Genomic DNA, 13,337 nt, shown 5'->3' with positions numbered 1-13,337 from the left:
TTTTTTAAGATTTTATTTATTTATTCATGAGAGACACACAGAGAGAGAGGCAGAGGGAGAAGCAGGCTCTCTGCAAGGAGCCCCATGTGGGACTCGATCCCAGGACCCCAGGATCATGACTTGAGCCAAAGACAGATGCTCAACTGCTGACCACCCAGGTGCCCTGAGAATGTGTCCCTTGTAATAAAGAACTCACTTCCCTCTTCACAGTCAAAAATCCCCTCCCCTGGCCAAGCTGGATGAACACTCCAAACTGACCCCAAAGGGAGCCATGGCTCAGGAACCCCCAGACCTGATGGGAACGGTTGGCACTCCATCTCAGGTCTGCCCACACCAGAATCTGGACAGGCTGTGGGTCAAAGCCATCAGGAAAACCAGGAAGTAAATGGGAGGCAGGTGGGAGTGTGATGGCCACAACAAGAAATCGGCAAGGATGAAAAAAAACAAAGTCAAAAAAACAAGAATCTAGAAGGTCAAACTTGTGACAAGTTACCGCAGTAACTGAGTGAATTTCTAAAAGCTTCTTCCTGAAACACAGTCAGGAGCACATGCAGCGAGTCATCAGCACCTTGTGCCCGACACCATCCCATCCTACGGAGAGTTCACACGGGAAGGGCTCGCTCCTGGTCTGTCCTGTGTCGCCTACAGCTCCAGGTCACACGCGCCTGGAGACACACACTCCTCTTCTCCAACCGCCTTGAAAAGTCAGACTGTTGCCCTAGTAACAGGCTCTGCTCTGGCGCCCAAATAGGATGGCAGCTGAGGACGAGGCACGGGAACTTAGGAGAGGGGTCTGAATGCCTTTGGGATGCTGAGTGAGGCAGGGTGCGGGGCAAGGTCAGGTGTCTCGCTCCATCCTGGTTCAAGGAACAGCCTTTCAGGGCTCCCAAACCGGAGCCCCACGCCATGTCTCTTCCTTTGCTAGAGAACTGAATATACATGATAGATGATAGATAGATAGATAGATAGATAGATAGATAGATAGATAGATAGATGATAGATAGATAGATGATAGATAGATAGATGATAGATGACGGAGATTTCGATGACACATAGGTAGATATAAAGAGAAACATCTTGAGAAATGTAGCCATCACAGGTAACTGCATTTATTTGGGGGGAACAACGCACCATCATTTCCACTCTGACACGGCAGGTAGGCTGGGCAGGGACCCCTGGGGACCTCTCACCCTCACTGGATGGGAACCGCGGGCATCTCTGTTCCTCCCAAGCACCTTTGGAGTGACCCTAACTCACACATAGTGGAGCTTTCTCCTCCCCCCAAGTGCGAATAGCAGCACCCACGCCTTCTTCCCTGCAGCAGAACCGGGGGTACACGCCCCACTCGGAGAAGCGTCTGAACTTGCCAAACTCACAAATCACGCAGCGTTTATCCACATTTCACAAGAACTCTCTGCACAGCCCTGAAGCGCCAGGTACCCCTGAATAAGAGCTTTCCACGGGGTACGAGGGCACCGACGCGCAGCACCCAGAACCGCCCCATCTACTTACTGACCTCCTGAATCACGAGTGCGGCTCCACCTTACAAACAGCCGTTCGCTCGGCGCACCGGGCACCGGGTTCCCTTGACCGGTAAATCCTTCCAGGGCATTCAGAGCATGGCCCGGTGTGCTTAAGTGCTGTCACGGTCAAGTTTTCAGGAAGACAGCCCAGCTCCGAAGCGAGGCGCATCTGATTTGGCAGATGGTCATCCTCCCTCGCCAGCGGGCTTCCCAGGTCCCAAGGCCCGAGAGGAGGTTCCAGGGGACGGCGGCGCCTTCCCGGATTCCCAGCAGAGATCTTCCTGTTCAGGCTGCCCTGGGGTCTGAAGAGGAAGTGCCTGCCCTCCCGGAAAGTCATCTGTAGCCTCCAGCCTAAGGACAGGCCTTCCCCGCGGGCAAGGGCGGGGTTCTGGAAGGCTCGTCAGGCTGCAGCAGACGCCGGTACTGGGAAGCCAGGGGTACTGGGGGGGGGGGGGGCGGGCTCGGGGGCGCGGGCGGGGGGCCGAGGCAGGTAGAGAAGCCCCACATGCTTGCTTTAGGGCCGCATGTTTTCACGCAGGGGCCATCGGGGCCTCCAGGCTTGTTTTCCTCTCTGCTGACTCATTTTCATCTCAGATTCAACAATTCGAAAGAGCAATCTTTGGAGTGTTTAATACTCAGCAAACAAATATGCAGAAATGAGCTTGGTTTTGGCAAGAGTCGGGCCCCCAGACACACACCCATACACACACACGCTCGCGCGCGCACGCGGATGCATGTGCAAGGGCACACTCACACACCAGCCAGCCTCGGGTGATGGGCTCCCAGAGACTTACTAAGTCTCCCTCAGCCCGTCCTTCCTCTGGGAGGCCCAGCCTCGCGCTTCGCAAAGTGTAGCCCCGCAGAGCTAAGGCCAAGGGCCCCACCGCCCCATCTGTGTTTGCACACAGGCCATGCCCCGGCCACCCGAGGTCACCGTCCCGGCTCAGAGGCCGGGAGTCTGCGAGCCGCGCGGCTGCCTTGCTTGGAAGGGCACTTTGCTCCCTCCTCCTCCTCGCTCCTCGGGCTGGAAGGTGGACACAACCTGGGTCTGCCGCGGCAGAGGAGGGAAGCCAGGTAGCTCTCGCTTTCTGTCCCTCGGCCTCTGTGGAGACGACAGGATGCTGAGTGACATCCTGGCCCCAGAAGACTCTGCCCCCGGCCAGGGACACATGGAGCCCAGAACCCTGACTGTGTGACATCGTGCGAGGTTACTTTCCGCATCATCGGCGTCACATCTGACGCCTTCGCCGGATGAGCAGGAGGCAGAAGGAGGGTAAGGACAGCGAGGGCAGGGCAGTTTGCAAACACAGAAAGAGCTGTGGCCCAGCACCCTAGGGCCTGCGGGGTCCCGGGGGTGCTCACCGAGCCCCGCTGAGCTCCAACAGCCCCTGCGTCTTCATGTGCATCCCTCCTTGGCACCTAACCCCCCGTGGGCCGGCACCTGAGCAGCTTTCCCACCAGCCTCCCATGCCCTCCCTCGTCCCACGCTCTGCCCCAGGCCCTACCCCCCCTCCCCCCAGCCCCCACCCCACACAGGGGAGCAGAGGGCGGACTGCGTGCACCTGCGTGCATTTCCAGGCGCTGGAAGGTCTTGGCACAAGGTACTAGGCTCTGAGGGGCTTGGGGGTTACGGAATAAAGACTCTAGTCTTCAAATATATGGACCCACAGCAGTGGGAGCTTAGGGGACCTGAGAGCTCACCCATCTCCATCCCCTCTGGTTAAAGGTGAGGAAAGTGGGGCAGCCTGGAAAGCGGAGAGGCCTCGACACAGGCAACTGCGGGGCAGGGTCCGGGCCCAGCCTCTGGTCCCCCAAACCAGCTCTGCCCTCCTGCCTCACGGCCTGCCCTTGGCCGACCTCCTCTTCGTCCTTCCTAAACCTCTGAGTGCACACACCTTCCTTAGGCCCTGTCTCTCTCAGATAACTCATTTCTTTTTTTTCTAAGATTTTTTAATTACTGGGGCACCTGGGTGGCCCAGGGCGTGATCCTGGAGACCCGAGATCGAATCCCGCGTCGGGCTCCCCACAGGGAGCCTGCTTCTCCCTCTGCCTGTGTCTCTGCCTCTCTCTCTGTGTCTCTCATGAATAAATAAATAAAATCTTTAAAAAAAAAAAAAAAAAAAAAGGAACATGGCCCAGTCAGGGTGCACCTGCATGTCTGCATTTCCATCTGACTCTCGCTGCCCCCACGCGTGGACCCCTCCATGAATCTGCCGAATCAGAGGCCAAAAGCGTGCTTCTTACCTGTGCCTTTAGTTTTTGCACCAGCTAGCAGCTATCCAGCGGGTGCTCAGAGGACACGAAGCCTGGCCGACGGGTCCCCTCCTTGCTCATAAAGCAGGCAAGGCCAACAACACCAACCCCTGGCCTGGGACCCGCGTGCTAAAGGTCGCCGTGAGTGACGCTTCCTCTGGACAAACCGACTGGGTCCTTTACCTGCGGTCGCCTGACAGCCATAAAAGGTCCTGAACTGTGATGCAGCACAGCAGGAGGCGGCCTGGGGCCCAGGAGAGCCGGGCGGTGGCCACACGTGTGGGGACAGTGACGTGATCACGCTGCGGGTCCCTGGGTGTGACGGCACACCCGGCTGCACCACCTGCAGGCCTCGGGCTCCCTGCACCCTCGCCCCCCCCCACCCCCCGGGCTGCCCTCTCTCGGGGCCATGGTCGTGCTGGTGCCTTAACAGCCCGGGGCCCCATCGGGGGGCTGGCTTCCTGCAGGAGCCCGATCACACCTGCAGACTCTCCGGGACGCGAGTGGATCCCTTCGCATCGGGTGGCAGGAAGCTCTCCCGAACCCCAGAGGATGGCAGCGCGCTGCCAGCGAGCCCTGCTTTCCGTTCCGCCAGAGTTTCTCCACGACAGGCTCTCAGATCCTCTTTCCCAGACACCAGCTGGGACCTCCCTTGCAGCAAAGCAACCCAAGTGTCTCCCCTTTACATACTCGGGGCCTCCTGAATACGTGCGCTAACCACGGGGCTTTTGCCACAAAGAGCTCGGACATCCCTCTCCTCCTCTGCCACCCTCAGCAGGAGGACTTCACCTCTGAGACCCTGGCAACCAGGGTGTGTGGTGAAACCTTCAACCATAATATAGGTCAGACCCTTCATTTATTTGTTTATTATTTTAAAGTAGGCTCCACACCCAACCCGGGGCTTGAACCCACGACCCCAACATCAAGAGCCATGCGCTCTCCCAGCTGAGCCAGCCAGCTGCCCCACGTCAGGCCCTTTAAACAACCAGATACCAATTAATGCCGTGGTTAAAAGGCACTTATCTAGGGACCAGGACAGTATGAGATACGGACACAATTTGAAAACGATGTCGCTGTCACAATTAGACGGGATGATGCACATAAAGGGCTCGCAGCGCAGTGCCCGGTGCCCGGGAGATGGCAGGTGCTTGTTCATATTTAGTTGTTATTTTTTTTTTCTTTTTTTTTTTTTTTTTCATATTTAGTTGTTATTTAGTAGCGGAATCATGCATAGGATGGCGGCGGAGAAGGAAACCAGGCCAGCAGCCACGGTGACAAGGGCGTCTGGGGTGGGCCCAGCCCAGGCCTGGTCACCTGAACATAACACAACAAAAAGCATCAGGGCCACCCGGGTGGCTCCACAGTTGAGCACCTGCCTTCAGCTCAGGGCGTGACCCCGGGGTCCCAGGATCGAGTCCCACATTGGGCTCCCTGCATGGAGCTTGCTTCTCCCTCTGCCTGGTCTCTGCCTCTCTCTCTCTCTCTCTCTCTTTCTCTCTCTGTGTCTCTCATGAATAAATAAATAAGATCTTTGGGAAAAAAAAGTCATCAATGCCAGCTCCGGGCCGCAGATACACAGACAAACATGCAGGAAAACCAGCCAGACAGCGGGTGAGCAGGCTGGCACCCGGCCCTGGCTCCAGGGCTCGCAGGGCACAGTGGAACCCAGGGTGTTACGGAGCCGGGGCCCAGGGACGCACAGACCCCCAGGGTGCTGGCTCCACCACTCTGGACACACGGGGCCCCCGGCTTTCTGCCCAGATCGCGGAGCCCGAAAGCCTCTTGGCGGTGCTTGGGTTTGAATGGCACAGCCTGGTCCCGTCGGGGTCCCCACGCCCCCACCAACAGCCCCCGCGGCCTACACTCCCGGCCGAGTAGGAAGGCGCTTGGCCAGGGGAGCCGCGCTTCTCACACTTTCCACGGGCTGCCTTCGTGGCCACTAGACCGTCCCTCCTCTGCCGCCTTCCACGGCAGCCCCCGAAGCAAGCGGGCAGAGAACAGAAGTTTATTTAAGGATCGGAGACACCTGCAGACTCCATCTGCTTCGGGAGGTTCCCCACCTAGCCACCTGTGCTGGCCGCTGGCCCCTGCCTTCGGAAGAGCCGCCCGCGCCCCCCGACTCCCAGCCCGGGGCCAAGACGCCACGTCACCAGGGCCAAGTGTGGAACCGAGGACCTGGACCTGCCCCGTCCCGGCCGGGGAGCCTTCTCCACGCAGTCAGGGGGCGCCCACCCTGAGGTCAAGCCACTGTCTCCACTCCACCGGCGGAAGGCCCACCCCCTCCAGCTCCTCTGGACGTGGCCTAGAGGGAGCCCCTTCCACCAGGTAGATCACGCCTTCTCTCACATCAGCCCTCCCACCTGGGGCTCAGAGGCTTGGCTTCGGGACAGAAACAGACACGGACATAACATTTGTCGGCTGCGATCTTGCTCCACGGCCTCCCCTTCCCAGCTGGGCTGTGAGCGCCTCCCCCAAGGGAGGGACCTTATCAAGGTGGCTTTAAATCCCCAGGGCAGGGCAGAGTCTGGACATATGCGCGGAAGGTGCTGGTGGATGCATGGGTGACCCCGGGGGTCCGCGGCGCCCAGGAACGTCCAGGGGAGCCGGTTGGCCTGCTGACCGCTGGGAGGGGGGAGTACACAAGCTTCGTCCCTTGGCCCCGCTCCTGCCCGGCCCTCCTCCCAAGCCTAAAGGGGTCTCCTCCTCCGACTCGACACCATGGCATCCAGACCCCGTAACTTAGCAGGTGCCGCGTGGGGGCTTCTATCGCTCCGTCACCGGGCTTGTGGACGGTGCGAAAATCTTGTCTCCGCAGCAGGACTCGGAGCTCCTGGAGGGCGAGGACCCTTGGCACCTCGCAGGGCTCCTGAGAATACGCAGGCACTTGTGGAGCACGTGTTCAATGCCAGGCAGCACGCTAAGTCTCACCTGAATATTCCCACGTGGCCCTCCTAGCAGCTCCCTGAGGTTATTACGATTATCATCCTCGTTGTACAGAAGAAAACACTGAGAAGAGAAAATCGGCCGGAGATGACTCGGGTGGCAAGTGCAATGGCCTTCCATCTCTGGTTCCTGACAGCTGGCTACCACGGCTCTGAAGCTGGGCCGGGCGGGCTTTCCCCAGCACCCCTACTCCCAGGCTACAGGACATCGTCATCAGGCACGAGGCGATGGTCAACTACTCCGCTTGCAAGATTTCGACCCTACCGCCAGCCAGTGAACCCGACTCGGGGAGGGCATTCCCACCTGATCCACGCGCCGCTCACTGTTTCCCACTGAGGGACGAAGGGGAGCCTCCCGGGTACCTGAGCTCGGAGCTGGGTTTGGCATCGCGGCGTCGGGACGGCTCACGCGAACTCACCCACACGGTCGGCTCGGGGTAGCCGAAAGTTCTGGTCGGGGGGCAGCTATCTCTATGGCTCTCGAAGCTTGGACAATTTCGGAAGGCCCACTTTGTTAAGAAACATGGTATAAAATTACAAATGGCAAATTAGGGTCAGGGCCTCAGAAGGATCTCGAACAAGTGAGGAGGGCAGACACAGAAGCTACAGCACCTGGCAGCGAGTGCACCTCGGGATCTGAGCTCTGGTCCTGGCTCCGCTACTCGCGATCCCCTTCCTTGATCGGGCTACAGATGAGGGGTTGGGATGAGGAGGAGTGGGGTTGGGATGAGGCCCCGCTCGGCCCTGACACACTGAATTTTATCGCGCGTGGTGCGGAACCCGGGCCCAGGCTCACCGCAACCTAACAGAACTGCCCCCCGGCCCGGGAGGGATTCAGCTCCTCCCTCCAGCCCAGGCACATACTGTATTACAGTAATGAGAGCTTTGGTTGCTTTAAATATCACAAAACAAAAACAACGGGCAGCCTGTGTCCATCATCGTCCCCCGTCCAGACCACAGAGGAGAGCGCCGCCAGACCGAGGCCAGAGCGGAGATGGCGAGCGAAGCCCACATAGTCCCTTTCAGGAATCCACTGGCTCGCATCTGGAATGAAAATCACCCATGGCAGGGGCCGTGAAGAGCCGGTCATGGAGACAGCCCGCGAGGTCACTCTGGGACAAAGAGGCCCCAGAGAGTGAGAGAGATTGGAGGCCCGGGTCCTGGATCCACCAGGGCCGAGCCGGTGCCAGGCCTGAGGCTGCAGGAACCGCCGTCTCTCACCCCTGGGAGAGGCCGAGGAGTCCAGCCAGAGGTCTCCACAGAAATGAGGCGAGCCTCCCCCTGGGTCCTGGGAGGCGCCCGCAAAGCAGAACGACAAGCATCCATCAGCTGGGAAGGAGCCAGTGGGCAATGTGGAGAGGCGCGGAGCCGGATGCCTTGTCCCTCGACTTCCCCCAAAGCCGCAGAGCCGACCTGCAGGGGGACCCAGGAGGCCCTACAAGGCCTGGAAGCAACCACGACGCCGGTCAGCTCACCACAGAGGGTCCTGAGCAAACGCATGTTCTGTAAGGTGACCTGTGTTAGGTGTGGGGGATTCACCTGTGTTAGGTGTGGGGGATTCAGAGGCCTCGTCGTGTGGTGAGTTGGTGTTGAAGGCAGGATGAAGGGCCCTGAGCATCCTCCACGCTGGACGGTGAGCAGAGCCACAGGCACACCGTCCTCCCTCCGGCCTCACCTCCTCCCCTCCCTGCCTCTGGCTGGCCGCCTCTGCCGCTCCAAGGTGTCCCCCGCCAGCCCACCATGATTAGGGAAAGTAGCCAGCATGTACATCAGGACAGATGGGGTGAGGGGAGGCAGATGCTCTTGCTACACCCTGCCAGTCCCAACCCTAACTCCCCCCCGCCCCCCCTTGTGAGGTGCCTCCACCAGAAAAGGAAGTTGAGAGGAGATTTGCCAGTAATTTGTGTTTGATGGCAAGCCACCTGTGGGCAACTCTTCCCTAAGCTTTAGGTTCTTCCTGGATAAGGTTTCCCCATAACCGTGTCAGTCAGATATTTTTAAAGGGGAGTGGAAGGTCTGAAGTCAAATGAAGGACTGAGCTCCTTTTGCCAGGATCCTGCCCGGCAGTTCCGCAGGAATGTGCACCACCCGCATCGTGGGGATCCCCACGTGCTCGCAGAGGACAGAGCTAGGCCAGGGGAGTTAGTCTTGGGAAAAGGCTGGGGTTGGGGGCTGGGGGTTGGGGGCTGGGAGGGAGGAAGCTACTACGAAATCCACTGAACATGAAAACCAGCACCTGGAATGTCCGGTTCCCACCACGTGGCCTGGTCAGCCCTAGAACATAGGCTCCGTGAAGGGAGCCCTTGCTCTGTTGGTCTGAATCAACCGCTGAATCCCCCACACCTGACACAGTGTCATGGAGCAGGCGATCAGGACGTAGGGGTTGACCTCCTGGTTAGTAGGTGTCCGCAAACGTTGGTTGCCTTTCCTTCTCCATGTCTCTCAGGAACTTAAGTGGACAGTGGGTGTGTGGCTCTTCTGACACTTTGTGGCTGGTTCTAAATGGACAGGACTGTCCTAGAGCACATTCCTCATCTGGCCTCCCTCCTCCTTCCCCCTCACCCCATTCCACCGAGAACCGAGAACCGTACAGCAGCAAGCTCTCCATTTCCTTCCCTTCTCTGAACTCCTCACTGATGGTGATTACCTACTGCCTTGGACTGGAAGTTAATTTTCTTTTCATATGATTCAGTCTTGTCTCTGTTTTTATCCCATGTGTATAGGGCCTACTGTACTTATCTCATTATAAATTCACTGAGGTCAGGGATTGAGTTACAGATCCTCTGTAGGCGCCATGGCAGCCAGCGCCCTGCGATATACATTTCCAAACAAACTGCACAGACTGTCTCCCGAGCTCTGACTTCCCTGGGAATGCTGTATTCATTACTCACTCTGCTCCTTTTCCCTTAAATGTATTCCCAACTTTTAAAAGGATAAAAGGCTCTAGACATTCCTTAACCAGCATTTATTGATGAGTTATCACATACCAGACGATGTGCTGGGTGGGAAAGAGGAAAAGCTGTATACAGGCGTACCTTCGAGATATCGTAGGTCTGGTTCCAGACCACCACCACAATGAAGTTAATATCCCAACAAAGTGTGTCAAATGAATTTGTTGGTTTCCCAATGCATTTAAGTTCTACTTACACTATACTGCAGTCTATTAAGTGTGCAACAGCATCATGACTTTAAAAAGTACCTACCTTAATTAAAAATAATTTATTGATAAAAAATGCTAACCACCAATTTATTGATAAAAAATGTTAACCACCTGAGCTCTCAGTGAGTCATAATTGCCAATCACAGATCACCATAACAAATATAATAACAACAAAAAAAGTTTGAAATACTGTGAGAATCACCAAAATGTGACCCAAAGACACAAAGTGAGCAAAACCTGTTGGAAAAATGGTGTCACTACACTTGCTCAACACAGGAGTACCACAAACCTTCAATCTGTTAAAAAAAAAAAAAAAAAGTATCTGCAAATGTGATAAAGCACAGTAAAACAAGGTAGGCCTGCGTACACGCACACACACACATGCAATGTAGATCAGAAAAGTCATGGTGTAAGTCTCTTTCTCTACAAAAGCCGAGAGTGAGGTAGCTGGGTGGTTTGGCGGAAATGGTGCCTGACTAGCTGCTCCGCTAACGGTGTAGACTTGGAGGAGCTCAGTACTCTATCCTGAGACTCTTCCTCTTAATCTGTAAAACAAAGGACATGCCAAGGACATGCCCTCTCTCATATTCTGTCCCTTGTGGACAATGAGCAGCTCCAAAGTTCATATGCTGACAATCTGTAGTGGAAAATAAAAGAGCTAGAGCTGGGGCACATGGGTGGCTCAGTCCATTGAGTGTCTGGCTCTTGGTTTCAGCTCAAGATCATGATCTCAGGGTCCTGGGATCGAGCTCCATGCTCAGCAAGAAGTCTGCTTCCCTCTCCCTCTGCCCCTCCCCTTGCTTCTGTGCTCTCTCTCTCTCTCTCTCAAATAAATAAATAAACCTTAAGAAATAAAAGAGCTTTAGCTATTGAGAGAACAAGAGTCATGAGATTGAAATAGAAGATAAAATCTAAACTGTTTTTAAAAACAGCTATTTAAAAATTGAATTATCAACTTCATATATAATCATATAATGTAATGATTCAACAATTCTATCCATTACTCAGTGGCCACCACGATAGGCAGAGTCACCATCTGTCACCAGATGACACTATTATATTATTGATTCTATTCCCTAGGCTGCACTTTTCATCCCTGTGGCTTATTTGTCTTATAACTGAAAATCTATACCGCTTGATCCTCTTTACCCATTTCACCCATGCCCCCCCACCCATTTCCCCTCTAGAAACCACCAGTTTGTTCTGTGTTTAAGAGTCTGGCTTTTTTGTTTGTCTCTTTCTTTCTCTGTTCATTTGTTTTGTCTCTTACATTTCACATAAGTGAAATCATATAGTATTTGTCTTTGTCTGAATTATTTCACTTGGCATTACACTCTCTAGCTCCACCTATGCTGTTGCCAATGACAAGATCTCATTCTTTCATGGCTGAGTAATATTCTGTTTTATATACGCATCACATCTTCTTTATCCATTCATCTATCGATAGTCACCTGGACTGCTTCCACATCTTAGCCATTGTAAGTAAAGCTGCTATAAACATCGGGGTGCATATATCTTTCTGAATTCATATTTGCATTTTCTTTGGGTAAATACCCAGGAGTGGAATTACTGGATTATGTGGTATTACTGCTTTAATTTTTTGAGAAATCTCTATACTCTTTTCCACAGTGACTGCACCAAACTGCATTCTCACCAACAGCACACAAGGGTTCCTCTTTTTTCCCCACATCCTCACCAACATTTGTTATTTCTTATCTTTTTGATTCCAGCCATTCTGAAAGGTATGAGGTGATATCTCATTGTGATTTTCATTCGCATTTCCCTGACGATTAGTGATGTTGATCTTTTCATATCTGCTGGCCATCTGGATACATTCCTTGGAAAAACGTCTATTCAGGTCCTCTGCCCATTTTTTTTTATCTCATTATTTGGCTTTTTTTGTTGAGTTGTATAAATTCTTTAAATATTTTGGATATTAACCCCTTATTGGATATATCATCTGCAAATATCTTCTCCCATTCAGTGGCCTGCCTTTTTGTTTTGCTGAGAGTTTCCTTTGCTATCCAAAAGCTCTTTATTTTGGTGTAGTCCCAATAATTTTATTTTTGCTTTTGTTTCCTTTGCCTGAGGAGACACATCTAGAAAAAAGGATTCTGTGGCCAGAAGCAGCTACTTTTAAGCCCACATCAACAAACTCCCTACCCAGAGACTTTAGTAGCGACACTCAGTGACTGGTCTATACTCAAAGTCACACTTGTGAATCCAGTTGGGAAGCCAACTTCCACATGAAACAAGAGTGAATATAAGACTTTATATTATTCTTGGTCTTTTTGAACTCACTGGTTCCATGAGCTGAAAATATAATCTGGTTTTATAGCTGGAGGAGAAGGAAAAGTTCCTAATAGAGTATAACTCTTTTTTTCCAGCTGATGGGAGAAGTTGAAAATTTTCAAAGGAAAATGGAAGAAATCATCCAAAAGGCAAGGAAGAATAACAGCATTCACACAAAAGCAAGAGTAAGGAATATGATTAGTACTTTGTGCACAATAATGCCTGTGGTAAGGATGCTGGGAAGAAAATGAGAAAAGTGGAGAAAAGAACTCCAGACTGTACGGCTGGCACCATAAGAAGAATGAGACTTTCCTTGGGGAAAGTGTTTTGGACTCTGTGACAAGGGAGCAGAATCTCCAGAGTCCACAGGTTCAAGTAGGAAAAGGAAAGAAGTTATTTCCCTACAAAGAAAATAAGAGGATTCATTGAAGGACCTTAGAATGTTTCACCTGGCCAAAAAAAACAAGCTCCCCTAGGAGTTGATGGTCTTGAAATACATGATACACTCTTCCAAAGTAGAGGTATTCAGATCACACAGCACAGCTTCAAAGTCATAACTAACCAAGTTGCAGAGAGGCAGATTTTAACCAAACATAAGAGGGAACATCCTAAAAATTAGAGCCATCCAAAATTGGGGTGTGTTTTTTGTCGGGGTATGAGCTCCCCATTACAGGAAGTGTTCAAGTAGAAGCTGAACAATCACCTTATTTATAAGACTGTAGGGAACAGTCCTTTGTTGTGCAAGAGACTGTGTTAGCTAACTTCTAAAATCCCTTCCAGTTTTAATCATCTATGTGTCTGTTCATTACAGCCCCAAACAGGGTAAGCTGACGGGCAATCCAACGCAGAGGAATGTGTGATTTGAAAGAACTATTTTTTTATGCTGATGCAGATTCGAAGCTTCACACAATGATAACTTATGGCCACTGAGTTCCACGATTTGTGGACATGTGAACACTCGCACGTTCACACCACCTATGCAAGCAGACACCACAGCAGGCCATTGTTACCTTTCATCTTATGCATAGGCCATCTGGCCCAGATCCTGTGGCAAAAGTGACGTATCAGGACTTTGCTCTACTAGGGCTCAATTGCTTAAAGTAACTTTGAGCTTCAGTCAGAAATAAGATCTGGAGAGTAGTATTGATCACTTTTCCAAGAAAATAT

General features: G+C 53.1%; 1 protein-coding gene across 5 annotated transcripts in view; it reads right to left on the bottom strand.

Annotated features, from left to right (window-relative positions):
* The window catches only part of DDR2 (discoidin domain receptor tyrosine kinase 2), a 150,008-nt gene that overhangs the window by 68,958 nt on the left and 67,713 nt on the right, over positions 1-13,337 (bottom strand). The window contains exon 1 of one of the 5 annotated variants that reach the window (XM_072814725.1): positions 1,517-2,110. The exons of the other annotated variants lie outside the window; for them this stretch is intronic. The gene's annotated coding sequence lies outside the window, so the exon portion shown is untranslated. Of the gene's footprint in view, positions 1-1,516; positions 2,111-13,337 lie in introns of those variants that run through there. 5 annotated transcript variants of the gene reach the window in all.

Source organism: Canis lupus, chromosome 38, assembly GCF_048164855.1.
Source record: "Canis lupus baileyi chromosome 38, mCanLup2.hap1, whole genome shotgun sequence".
NCBI classification, from domain to species: domain Eukaryota; kingdom Metazoa; phylum Chordata; class Mammalia; order Carnivora; family Canidae; genus Canis; species Canis lupus.
This window is presented reverse-complemented; position numbering and strand designations above follow the sequence as displayed.